This window comes from Arachis hypogaea, chromosome 2 (genome assembly GCF_003086295.3).
Source record: "Arachis hypogaea cultivar Tifrunner chromosome 2, arahy.Tifrunner.gnm2.J5K5, whole genome shotgun sequence".
Classification (NCBI taxonomy): domain Eukaryota; kingdom Viridiplantae; phylum Streptophyta; class Magnoliopsida; order Fabales; family Fabaceae; genus Arachis; species Arachis hypogaea.
In genome coordinates, this window is record NC_092037.1 from 63,015,500 (window position 1) to 63,027,853 (window position 12,354).

At 37.9% G+C, this 12,354-nt stretch overlaps 1 long non-coding RNA gene across 2 annotated transcripts; it reads left to right on the top strand.

Moving 5' to 3' along the window:
- Positions 1 to 8,038: 8,038 nt before the first annotated feature.
- Positions 8,039 to 12,153, top strand: LOC112726151 (uncharacterized). Of its 2 annotated transcripts, none has more exons than XR_011872928.1 (6): positions 8,039 to 8,515; positions 9,271 to 9,426; positions 10,127 to 10,205; positions 11,568 to 11,615; positions 11,703 to 11,775; positions 11,853 to 12,153. It is a non-coding gene; the product is annotated as an uncharacterized lncRNA (long non-coding RNA). The 2 variants fall into 2 exon arrangements; XR_011872929.1 differs by having other exon boundaries at positions 9,274 to 9,426.
- Positions 12,154 to 12,354: the final 201 nt, after the last annotated feature.

A 12,354-nucleotide genomic window follows, 5' to 3' on the forward strand; every position in this document is an offset into this window, starting at 1 on the left:
AAGCTATGTTTATTTTATTATTCTTAGTCAGGATATTAATTAAAATTATCAGTTGGAATTATTAGATTGGAAAAAATAAAAGAGAATAAAATCGTTACTTGTTGTGCAGTAATGAGAAATATGTTGGAGTTTTGGAGATGCTTTGTCCTCTGAATTTCTGTAATGTAATATTCAACTCAATTGTTTGTAAAGCACGTCTACGGCAAGCTGTATGTAGGGTGTCACCATTGTCAGTGGCTACCTCCCATCCTCTCAGTGAAAACGGTCCAGATGCTCTGTCACAGCATGGCTAATCAGCTGTTGGTTCTCGATCATGTTGGAATAGGATCCATTGATCCTTTTGCGTTTGTCATCACGCCCAGCAATCGCGAGTTTGAAGCTCGTCACAGCCATTCAATCCCGGAATCCTACTCGGAATACCACAGACAAGGTTTAGACTTTCCGGATCCTCAAGAATGGCCGCCATTAATTCTAGCTTATACCGCGAAGATTCTGATTAAAGAATCTAAGAGAAGCTCATTCAATCTGATGTAGAACGGAGGTGTTTGTCAGGCACGCGTTCATGAGTTGAGGAAGGTGATGAGTGTCACGGATCATCACCTTCTCTATAATTAAGCGCGAATGAACATCTTAGATAGGAGCATACAAACGTTTGAGTGAAATAGAAACAATTGCATTAATTTATCGAGACGCTGCAGAGCTCCTCACCCCCAACAATGGAGTTTAGAGACTCATGCTGTCAAAGTGTATATAATTCAGATCTGAAAATGTCATGAGGTACAAAATAAGTCTCTAAAAGTTGTTTAAATAGTAAACTAGTAACCTAGGTTTATAGAATATGAATAAACTAAGATAATTGGTGCAGAAATCCACTTCTGGGGCCCACTTGGTGTGTGTTGGGGCTGAGACTAAAGCTATCCACGAGCTGAGGCTTTTCTTGGAGTTGAACTCCAAGTTATAACGTGTTTTAGGCGTTCAACTCCGGATCATGAAGTGTTTCTGGCGTTTAACTCCAGACAGCAGCATGTACTTGGCGTTCAACGCCAAGTTACGTCATCTATCTTCGCGCAAAGTATGGACTATTATATATTGCTGGAAAGCCCTGGATGTCTACTTTCCAAAGCCATTGAGAGCGCGCCAATTGGACTCCTGTAGCTCCAGAAAAGTCCATTTCGAGTGCAGGGAGGTCAGAATCCAACAGCATCAGCAGTCCTTTTTCAGCCTAAATCAGATTTTTGCTCAGCTCCCTCAATTCCAGCCAGAAATTACCTGAAATCACAGAAAAACACACAAACTCATAGTAAAGTCCAGAAATATGATTTTTGCCTAAAAACTAATAATATTTAACTAAAAACCAATTAAAACATGCTAAAATCTACATGAAATTATCCCCAAAAAGCGTATAAAATATCCGCTCATCAATGTTCTGAATCTTCAATTCTCTGTATTATTGACTTGAAAAGACACAAATAAAAAATTTTTTGGATTTTTAATAATGAGGAATAATCACAATGCAACTAAACTCAAATAACAATGCATGCAAGACACCAAACTTAGCAGTTTGTATACTACTGACACTAACAAAATGAGAATGCATATGAAAAACAATAAAACACTCAAGTTAAGAGAATTCAAAGATCAGAGCAAGGAAATATTCAAGAACAACTTGAAGATCAATGAAGACACATGCATGAATTCGAAAAAATGGTTACGTGAGTAAGGGTCGATCTAAGTAATACCTTACGTGAGTAAGGGTCGATCCCACAGAGATTGTTGGTATGAAGCAAGCTATGGTCACCTTGTAAATCTCAGTCAGGCAGATTCAAATGGTTATGAATGATATATGAATAAAGCATAAAGATAGAGATACTTATGTAATTCATTGGTGAGAATTTCAAATAAGCGTATGGAGATGCTTTGTCCCTTCTGTCTCTCTGCCTTCCTACTGTCTTCATCCAATCTTTCTTAATCCTTTCCATGGCAAGCTGTATGTTGGGCATCACCGTTGTCAGTGGCTACAGTCCCATCCTCTCAGTGAAAATGTTCAACGCGCTCTGTCACAGCACGGCTAATCATCTGTCGGTTCTCAATCAGGTTGGAATAGAATCCAGTGATTCTTTTGCGTCTGTCACTAACGCCCAGCCTTCCGGAGTTTGAAGCTCGTCACAGTCATTCAATCATTGAATCCTACTCAGAATACCACAGACAAGGTTTAGACCTTCCGGATTCTCTTGAATGCCGCCATCAATTCTAGCTTATACCACGAAGATTCCGATTAAGGGATCCAAGAGATATCCACTCAATCTAAGGTAGAACAGAGGTGGTTGTCAGGCACACGTTCATAGATGAGAATGACGATGAGTGTCACGGATCATCACATTCATCAAGTTGAAGAACAAGTGATATCTTACAACAAGAATAAGCTGAATTGAATAGAAGAACAATCGTAATTGCATTAATACTCGAGGTACAGCAGAGCTCCACACCTTAATCTATGGTGTGTAGAGACTCCACCGTTGAAAATACATAAGAACAAGGTCTAGGCATGGCCGTGAGGCCAGCCCCTAATAATTTAAGAACTAGACGTCCAAAGATGATCCTATGATATGAAGTGATCAAAAGATGAAAATACAATAGCAAAATGTCCTATTTGTAGAGAACTAGTAGCTTAGGGTTTACAAAGATGAGTAAATGACATAAAAATCCTCTTCCGGGCCCACTTGGTGTGTGCTTGGGCTGAGCATTGAAGCATTTTTGTGTAGAGACTTCTCTTGGAGTTAAACGCCAGCTTTTGTGCCAGTTTGGGCGTTTAACTCCCATTCTTGTGCCAGTTCCGGCGTTTAACGCCGGGCAGTTTTGAGCTGATTTGGAACGCCAATTTGGGCCATCAAATCTCGGGCAAAGTATGAACTATTATACATTGCTGGAAAGCCCAGGATCTCTTCTTTCCAACGCAATTAAGATCGCGCCAATTGGGCTTCTGTAGCTCCATAAAATCCACTTCGAGTGTAGGGAGGTCAGAATCCAACAGCATCTGCAGTCCTTTTCAGCCTCTGAATCAGATTTTTGCTCAGGTCCCTCAATTTCAGTCAGAAAATACCTGAAATCACAGAAAAACACACAAACTCATAGTAAAGTCCAGAAAAGTGAATTTTAACTAAAAACTAATAAAAATATAATAAAAACTAACTAAAACATACTAAAAACATACTAAAAATAATGCCAAAAAGCATATGAATTATCCGCTCATCAGCAGACATGATATAAAAGCTACTAAGTTATGATAATAAACTCCAGAGGCCATCAAAGACCAGCCCTGGAAGCTCGAGAACTACTTTGTTTTTCAAAATAAAGTTGCTAAACGAGCAACCAAAGGAAGTATCAAACAAGTCACCAAAACACCAGTTACAAAGATAAAGAGTTCAAAAGCCCACAAAACGGGCTATACACAAACATGACAGAGAAATCATAGAGGATCCACAGGCTTCCCAGTGGCAGCATCTTGGGGAGAAGGAGGGCGAGTCTGGAGAGGCACCGCATCCACTGTTCCGTCACCTCAATTCAAGATCTGACAATCAGGATTTGGCTCAACTACGGTCGAGGGGGCTGAAGAAACCGGCAAAGTAGAAGCTTTAAGAGAAGGCGCAGGAGGAGGTTCAATGTCATCATCGGGATCATCCGGGACAATCTTGCCATCCTTTACTACGTTATCAAGACTAACGAGAGTCAAATCGGTATCAGGGGCAAGAATCCAGAACTGCTCCACCAGGTTCTCATAAGCAGCAGTTACACTGCCTACAAGATGACCATGGAGCTCGGCATAATCAGCTCGGGCAGACTCCAACTCCTCCCTAAGACCCATCAGCTCCTTATAAGTGGTGACATAGCTATCCTTATGTTTTAGTGCCGTATCCTCGGCCAGTTGCGCAGCAGCTGCCAGACCAACAGACCGGGCCTTCTCTCCCTTCAGCTCATTTTCCAGCTCGGACACCTTCACCTCGAGCTCCTCCTTTAAACCCTTGATTTGATCAAACTCTGACTTCACCTCCTCCATAAAAGCCTTTGTAGCATGAATAGGAAGATCTTGAGCAGTTCGGTATAGAGCCACCCCCATGTGTGCCAGCGTAATACCGCTCCGGGTAATATAATCCAAATGACGAAGAATGGATACATCGTCAGTAGGCATGACACCATAGGGAACAATCTGTTGATCCACAAATCCAACTGCATCAAAGTCAGGATCACCAAGATTAAATGGCTCGACAGTTCGAGGTCGTTTTGGAGGAGGAGCGATTGAAGGAGCAGAGGTACCAACTGAAGTTTGAGGCGGATCGACCAAATGAACCCCTGGGGTCGGGATCATCCTCCTCGGCCCAGGAGAGCTCGGGACAGACAGCTTTGACAAAGCCTGGGAGGACCCTTCCCCGACCACCTTGGCTGGGACGCTCTGAGCCGCGGTAGCTTTCCTCTCCTTCTTAAAGGCCTTCAGTGAGTCATTATTCTTCGACATCTCTAAAAAATAAAGAAAAATACAAACGACTTATTAATACCCAGAAAAGAAAGCAAGAAAACAAAGATAGGAGAACACAGTCTATAAAATACCCAGCACGGCATGAATCAAGGACGGATCCCCCAGAAATTTCTTGGTCTCAAGATGAGGAGGTTCCCCCCAAATATCTTCCAAAGCAGTAACAAAGGCCTGCTCGACCTCATCTAGCATCTCCCAGGTATACCTAGACACAACTACATTTCTCTGCCACTCTAAAGAAAAACAAGGCTCGTCATTCTCATCCAGGAAGAAAGGGCGAGCTCCTTCAACAGCTTGGATCTTGAAAAAGTAATTCTTAAAATCGCAGAAAGACTCATCATACATGGAGAAGACTTTATGCCCCTGGGCCGACCTAAAAGAAATCCAAGAAGCTTTCTTTTTGGTAGTCCCAGGTTTGGTCAACACAAACAAATACAGAAAAAGAGTCAAAGAGGGCTTAATGCCGAATTCATGATAAACCATCTGAAAAATCTTAATAAAACCCCAAGAATTCGGGTGAAGCTGAGATGGGGCCACATTACAAGACCACAACAAGTCGGTCTCAAAGGAAGAAAAAGGAAGAGTAATATCCATTTGGCTAAAAAAGAAATCATATGCATAGAAGAAAGGACGCTCCCCCTAGGTCAAAGTACGAAAGTAGACCCGATCATCAGAGTCAGGTGCCACCAACTCATAATTGCATTCTTGATTCTCACTACTACATATTCGATGGTGTTTTCTAAGTGCCGCACAGAACTCTGAATTAGCCAGAGATACACATAATAGCACAAGGGAGTCCAACCAGACAGACATTCCCTCGGAAACTTTAGAAGACGCCTCGACAATATTTTTGCGAGAAGACATGGTTAACTAGTCCTACAAGAAGAAAAGAAGATTGGATTACTCAAAAAACACCTCGGACACTAATTGAAAAACTCGGGCATAAACGGAGGCAACAAACGGAGGCAACTCACAAAACTAAAGCATATAGGTGTCAGAAAAACCAGGAAAAGCAAGAAAAGGAAACCCCAGGACCCAATCCAAAAGGTTCCAGGGGCATCCTTTGGAGGCAGAAAGAAGATTCAGGGAAGCCAACAAGCCTACATCTTTTCACATCCCAACAAAAGCAAATAAAGTCATCAAAATAAGCGCTGACAGAAATTACAACCTCAGTCCACCCAACAGCAAGAACATACCAAATGGCTAAACAGAAAAACAAATAAAGGCACAATCTTCTTCAAAAATCAAATGAATCAGACAACAACATACAAAAGCCTTAGAAAGCTTCAAACTGCCAAGGGAACATTAGAGAAGAAAGCCAGAAAATGTAGCAACAAAATACAGAAAAGCAAAATGGTTCAAACTTTCCCAAATATACACTCAGACAAAAACCCTACTGCACCAGGAAGTAGAACAATGCAAGAAAAAAGAGAAGACGAACCAACCTGAGAAAGGAGTAGCACGCCGAGAGCAAAAATGAAAAGGCCAAGAGTAGTCATCAAAAGCAAAAAGAGCACCCACGATCGCCAAGCAAATGTCACAGAAGGAAATGAGAAAATCACAGAGAAAAATAGAAAAGAGAGAAAGAAGGTTACGAAAAAGAGAAACCGTTTTTCAAAAGCGAAGTTTAAAAACAAAGAGACCCAGAGAAAGCGGAGCATTAAAAGCCCATTAATAAGGGTGTTAAACCCTCGCACGTTTCCAAAGCTAGAGCGCTAAATGCAAAAGCGCGCGCTTTTAAAAGAAGCAGAAACGTTTCGCATTCGAAAAGGAGCTCTACAAAGATAAAGCGACAAAATGCTCGAGTTCGGCTTTACCGGAGCAGGCTTGAAGTCCAAGATAAAGACCGAGCTCGAGCAGGGGCACTGTTCATACCCTGGGTCGAGTTGTCCGACCCGGGATGTTCGACAGACAAAGCGACCGACCTCTTCAGGTCAGGGCAACCCGACCTCTTTCCAAAGAGCTCGGCCAAAGTCACCAGGAAAGCCCAAAGAAGGGCCCAAATAGAGGAACACACCCCAAATCCTAACGCAGCCCAAGCCTATAGAGAGAAGGGCGGTTCCTTTGAAGATAAAGATGACCTCACTTGAAGATAAGATAAGATAAGATAACTAACTTATCTTAAAAGGTCACCCTACGCCATTATAAATACACTGGATCACCCAGGTATAACTCATACTCTGATTCTACTCAATACCTGCTTAATACCTTTGCTAACTTAAGTATCGGATTCCCTTGCAGGTACCCCCCACCCTCCGGGGACGAAGGATCAGCATCATCACCAAGTCCAACGAGTCGGACACACGGACTCCGCAGCTCCGACCAGCATAGAAGATTGGTGTACGAAATTGTGATCACTACTTTTCACAACTCAAATAATCCCCGGTAATGAATCCAAAAACTTGGTGCTCAATACCATGGTATAAACACAATTTCACAACTTCGCACAACTAACTAGCAAGTGCACTGGGTCGTCCAAGTAATACCTTACGTGAGTAAAGGTCGATCCCACGGAGATTGTTAGTATGAAGCAAGCTATGGTCACCTTGTAAATCTCAGTCAGGCAGATTCAAATGGTTATAGATGATGTATGAATAACGCATAGAATAAAGATAGAGATACTTATGTAATTCATTGGTGAGAACTTCAGATAAGCGAATGGAGATGCTTTGTCCCTTCCGTCTCTCTGCTTTCCTACTGTCTTCATCCACTACAACAAATATGGCCTTTAGCAACGCCAAATTTTGCAACGCCTTAAAACCGTTCTCTTAGATAGTTTTAGACAACGGTTTTTTGTAGTGTTACTGTTGAATTCAATTTGTTATTATTTTATAGCAACAAATTAAAAGCGTTCTCTTTGACTATTTTAAAGAACGGTTTTATAACCGTTACCATGAATTATTTTTAAGCAATGGTTTTTTTTTTGTTGTTTAAAGAATTGTACAAAAGAAACGTATTAAAACCGTTGCCGAAATGCTACACTTTAAAACCGTTCTATTAGATGGTCTTAGACAACGATTTTTATAGTGTTGCTCTTGAAGTACATTTTTTCATTACACTATAGTAACAAAATAAAACCGTTCTCTTTGATTATTTTAAAGAACGGTTTTACAACCATTACAACAATTGTTTAAGAAACAACTATTTTTTAATATTATATAAATAATTATACAAATTAAACAATACTAATAAAAATAATTTCAGATAATTATATAAATTTAAACTATTTTTTCTATAAATACCGAATTTATAAAATACTCAAAAACTATTGTTATAAATAAATAACAAATATTATTTTAAAAAATTAAAATTAAAATAAATTTATAATAAATATTATATATTATTATTATAGATATATAAAAATATTATATTTTAAAAACATAACGTTAAAAAAATTTATAATAAATATTATTTATTTTTATTATAAATATATAACAAATATTAATATAAAAAAATAAAATTAAAATAATTTTAGAATAAATATATTATATATCTATTATTTATTTTCTCACTAAGCATATAAGAAAGCAGAACAGACGCGCGCTCTTCCTCTTCTCTTCGAAACCAAGGGCGAGGAATGCTACTCTTCCTCCCTCCACCGCCCTAACCCACGGCTTCAGAATCAGAGACGTCATCGAACCGCAGTTCACCAGGAAGCCCGAAATCGCACCATCATCGGAAGTCGCCAGGAAGCCCTAAATCAAAACTCACCATCGTCGCGCCATCCTCGTCGTTTCATCCTTCCCAAAATTGTCGCTGCCTCCTCCTTCCCAGCGTCGCTGAGTCTCTCCTCTCCGCGGCGTCGCTGCTTCTCCCCTCTCTGCGGCTTCAGTGCTTCTCCGTTCTCTGCAGTGTCCTTGCGTCTTCTGCTTCGCTACTTCTCCTCTGTTCTGCTTCGCTGCTTCTGCTTCACTGGGTTGTGCTTCGCTGCTTTTGCTTTGCTGTTGCTGCTTCACTGCATCGGCCGTTTGTGGGTTGTCATCTGTGGTAAGTGTTCTTCTTCTCTGATTTTCTGTTGCTTATTTAGGGCTTGATTGGCTGTTGGGTATTTTCTGTGATATTTTCTGTTGCTTAGTTAGGGCTTGATTGGTTGTTGGGTATTCTCTGAAAGTGGTGATGTTTGTGAACATGAGCAAGAAAGGTGTTGAATGTTGACTGAGTTTCTGTTCTGGTTTGAATGTTGTTCTGAGTTTCTGTGTACAGGAGGATGTGGCTTTAAATTTGTTTTTAATTAATTGAAGTATTCAATAGCTTAATCGTGTTCATGAGATTGGTTCAGTTGGTTCTAACAGGTTTTTCTACTCTTACATAAAAGAAGCAGAATTTTTAACGAATTCAATATTGAGAAAATCTTATTAGAGTCAGCTGAATCAATTCCATGAATACAGTTAAGTGATTGATTACTCTAATTAATTATTGAAAACAAATGTAAACTGTTAGTAATAGTTTCCTTCTTTCTATTGCGCTTAACTGCTTACCCATTTTTTAGTACATAAATTTTCTTTTGGGATAACTGAGGCAACTCTATTGCCAACCAGTGTGTGGTTGTGACCCTGTTCGGGTAGCAATACAAGCAAATTTATATAATGTTGGGCAGTTGCAATTTTTAATACATACTGTGATTTGTATTGTTTGGGTGGAAGCTAAAAAGTATTGTTTTCTTAAAAGACTGAATTTTGATAATTCTATTGTTTATGTTTATGTTTTGCATCTTTGTTTATCTCTATCCAATGGCTGTTTAGTAGGTCTGCATATAAAATCTATGGGTAATGACACCACTATAACGTCGTCATCCCTCTAGACATCGCTGCTTCTGAATCCCCTGTCACTGGTTTTCTGCTTCTGAATTTCCTGTCACTGGTTCTCTGCCTCCTCATTGTGGCTCAACCTCTCGTTAGGTAACTCAAATGTCTCTTATTCTGTGAGTTTAATTGATTTGGTTTCTATTTTGATTTGAAGAATTTTACAGATTAGAAATGCAGAAGGAACCTAACCATTGCAATACTCTAACATTCTTGATCCAAATTATTTTATTTATCATCTACACTCAATATTTGTATATTGAAAAGTCCTACTGTATTGTTAAGCTTCTATTAATTTGTTAACAAAGTAGAACCCTACTGTTATAGTTAAGCTTCTACATGAATAAGCTTCTTTCAAAGAAATGGAACATGGCTCAAATATGACTTTTGATTTAGTCCCTTAACTTATTATTTAGTGTTTGTTTTGAGAAAGACAGTGTTGTGTTAGTAAGGGGTTGTTTGGATTTCTTGGACTTTTTAATATTCTTATTTTTCTTCCAATTGCCCTCATACTCAATTTCACCAAACTGTAACCTTTTCATACACTTACCTTGAAGCAGCTTGGTCTGATCATTGGCAAAGGTCAGTTAATTATTATTAGTAGCTTGACATTGTGGTTTAGTTCTTTTACTTTCATATTCATTGCATAGGACAATAATTTGTGCATTTTTTTTCCTTTGAATCTACCGCTGCTTGTGCAATCTGATGATGAGAATTTTTTTAATGGTCGAATATATGGCTACATTTTTGCATAGGACGATAATTGGTTTCCATGTTGTGTTTGTAATTGAAACAGCCTAATCTAAATAAGTTTGTATCCCTTGGAAGGCCATCGTGGAAGGAAGCTTGTGCTACTCTTCAAAAGCTCTTTTCAGGTACAAGTTGCAACCTCAATTTGTTCTTTTCTTTTACAAGTAGGACAAGATGATTTGTGTGGTACAATATTGAAGGAATCCAGGTAGGAAAGAAAGAAAGAAATAAAAATAAAAGGAAAAGAATAAAATAGAGAAAAAACATCATTTTTTAGTTGAGCAAACAAACGTTCTAATGCCTTAAACGTTACACTGGCTTATACTTCCATTAACACTTTTACTGGTTTTGTTGGATGGAAATCTTCTTCTTTGTTTCCAGATTCTAATGCCTTAAACGCTACACTTTCACTCCCTTTCAACCTAAAACCGCACTTCTCCGTCACTTGCTCTGCCTCTTCTTCCGATACCACAGTTTTTTCTTTCTTCTCATTATGCTCTTCATTTTGTTCAATTTAGTTTCTTTTTCTTTTTATTTTTCTTTCAGTTTATTTATTTTTTGAAGTGGTAATGTAGCTACTTTATCTGTGTGATAATAAAGGTGACGTTGCTGGTTCCTAATAGCATTCGGTTTTAAAAAATTTGTTGCTTTAGATAGTGGTGCAAATTGTTATAGGGTTCTAGGAGAGGGTAATTTAGGTATTTTTGAGTCTTTGAGATGAATCAATTAATGGAGATTGTTGAATTTGATTGATTGAAGGCATGGAAAAAGAGGGGAAAAAGTTCTGTTAACAATTAACATTCATTTGTATGTTTTACAGAAATGAGTAATATTGTTCAAATTTGGGAGACTGTTATAAGCATTTTTTTCTCTTGATTACTCTTTCATTTTCTTGATTATACTCATTTAAGCAAGAGAAATTCATGATTTTTGTGGTGATTTTTCCTTCAGATCCTCTGCTGGTGAAGGCTGCCAGAGGAGAACCTGTTAGTCGGCCACCAGCAAGGATAATTTTGTCTTCATGATATATTTGAGCATTGTTTGTGTATTGACATTTGACAAATCTGTTTGTGGTATCAAATTATCTTCAAATCTTACATTTTGTTTGTGATTTTTTAGTTGGCATTGATGCTTATATTTACAAGTTACTCCAAAACTGCAGGGTTAAGTCGATTGTGAGGAACATAGCTATATACTTATTAACAAATACTTGAACGAATGAAACTATATAATACTACATCTTTTCTCTTAGCTTATTATGCTATACTAGTTCAGTTCGTTGTAATTACTGTGAGGAGCATAGCTATATACTTATTATTGCTTATTATGCTATACTAATTAGTTTAGTGAGATTGTATTATTATTAGTTATTATTGATGGATCACGTGAATTAACCTCAATTTCTTTTAGTTCATTAACTCACCTGGTGTGGAACTTCTTAGTTTATGCATTTTTATTTTAACTAAGAGATTTATTCTTCCATGTAGGTAGGTTCTTTCAACCAAAGCACTCTAGCTTCTCAAGCAAAGAACATGGTCTCTACTCCCATCCTTTTCATTCTTTCTTTTTCTTAATTCAAAATTAAGGAAGATACTAATATACTTGAGTTTTTTCTAACTTAGCCTTTGCTCATTGGGTTCAAATCAGAATTTTTATAGCATGAAGTATATACTGTCTTTAAATTCGGCAGACAAGGTTGGTACATAACTTTGTGTTTGTCTTTTTAATGCTTATTATTCAGGTTTTCTAATTTGCCAAAAATGTTTATGCAGATAAAGATCATATTTAAGATTCTTTGTAGTTCTTTATGTGGAGCAGTTACCATTAAATCCAAGAGAGTCCACTCAAGCTGGGTTACCACACCAACTTTGTTGAAGAAAAATGAAGAAATTGTCACCCTTAGGCTATAGTATTTTTGTATTTTGAAAAATGGTGTTGATATAAGTAAAAGTAGTTATGACCTAAACTAGTATTATGTTATTTTACAATGATGATATATTGTGATTGTGGATCTTACAACAATTTTTGTAAGTCAAATTTGATGGTAAATGCTTAATTAATTTTCTTTAGTAATTTGATTCAAATAGTTTAGACTATTTATTGACACTAAATTAAAAAAAAGTTAGAACTATTTGCATTCATGAGAAAACTATTGTAAATAAAGAATTATATATTACAAAAAACCGTTGTCAAAAGTCACAAAAGGCAATAGTGTTAAAACCGTTGTCAGAGACAACTAAAAAATGACAATAGTTAGCGATACTACTGGCAATG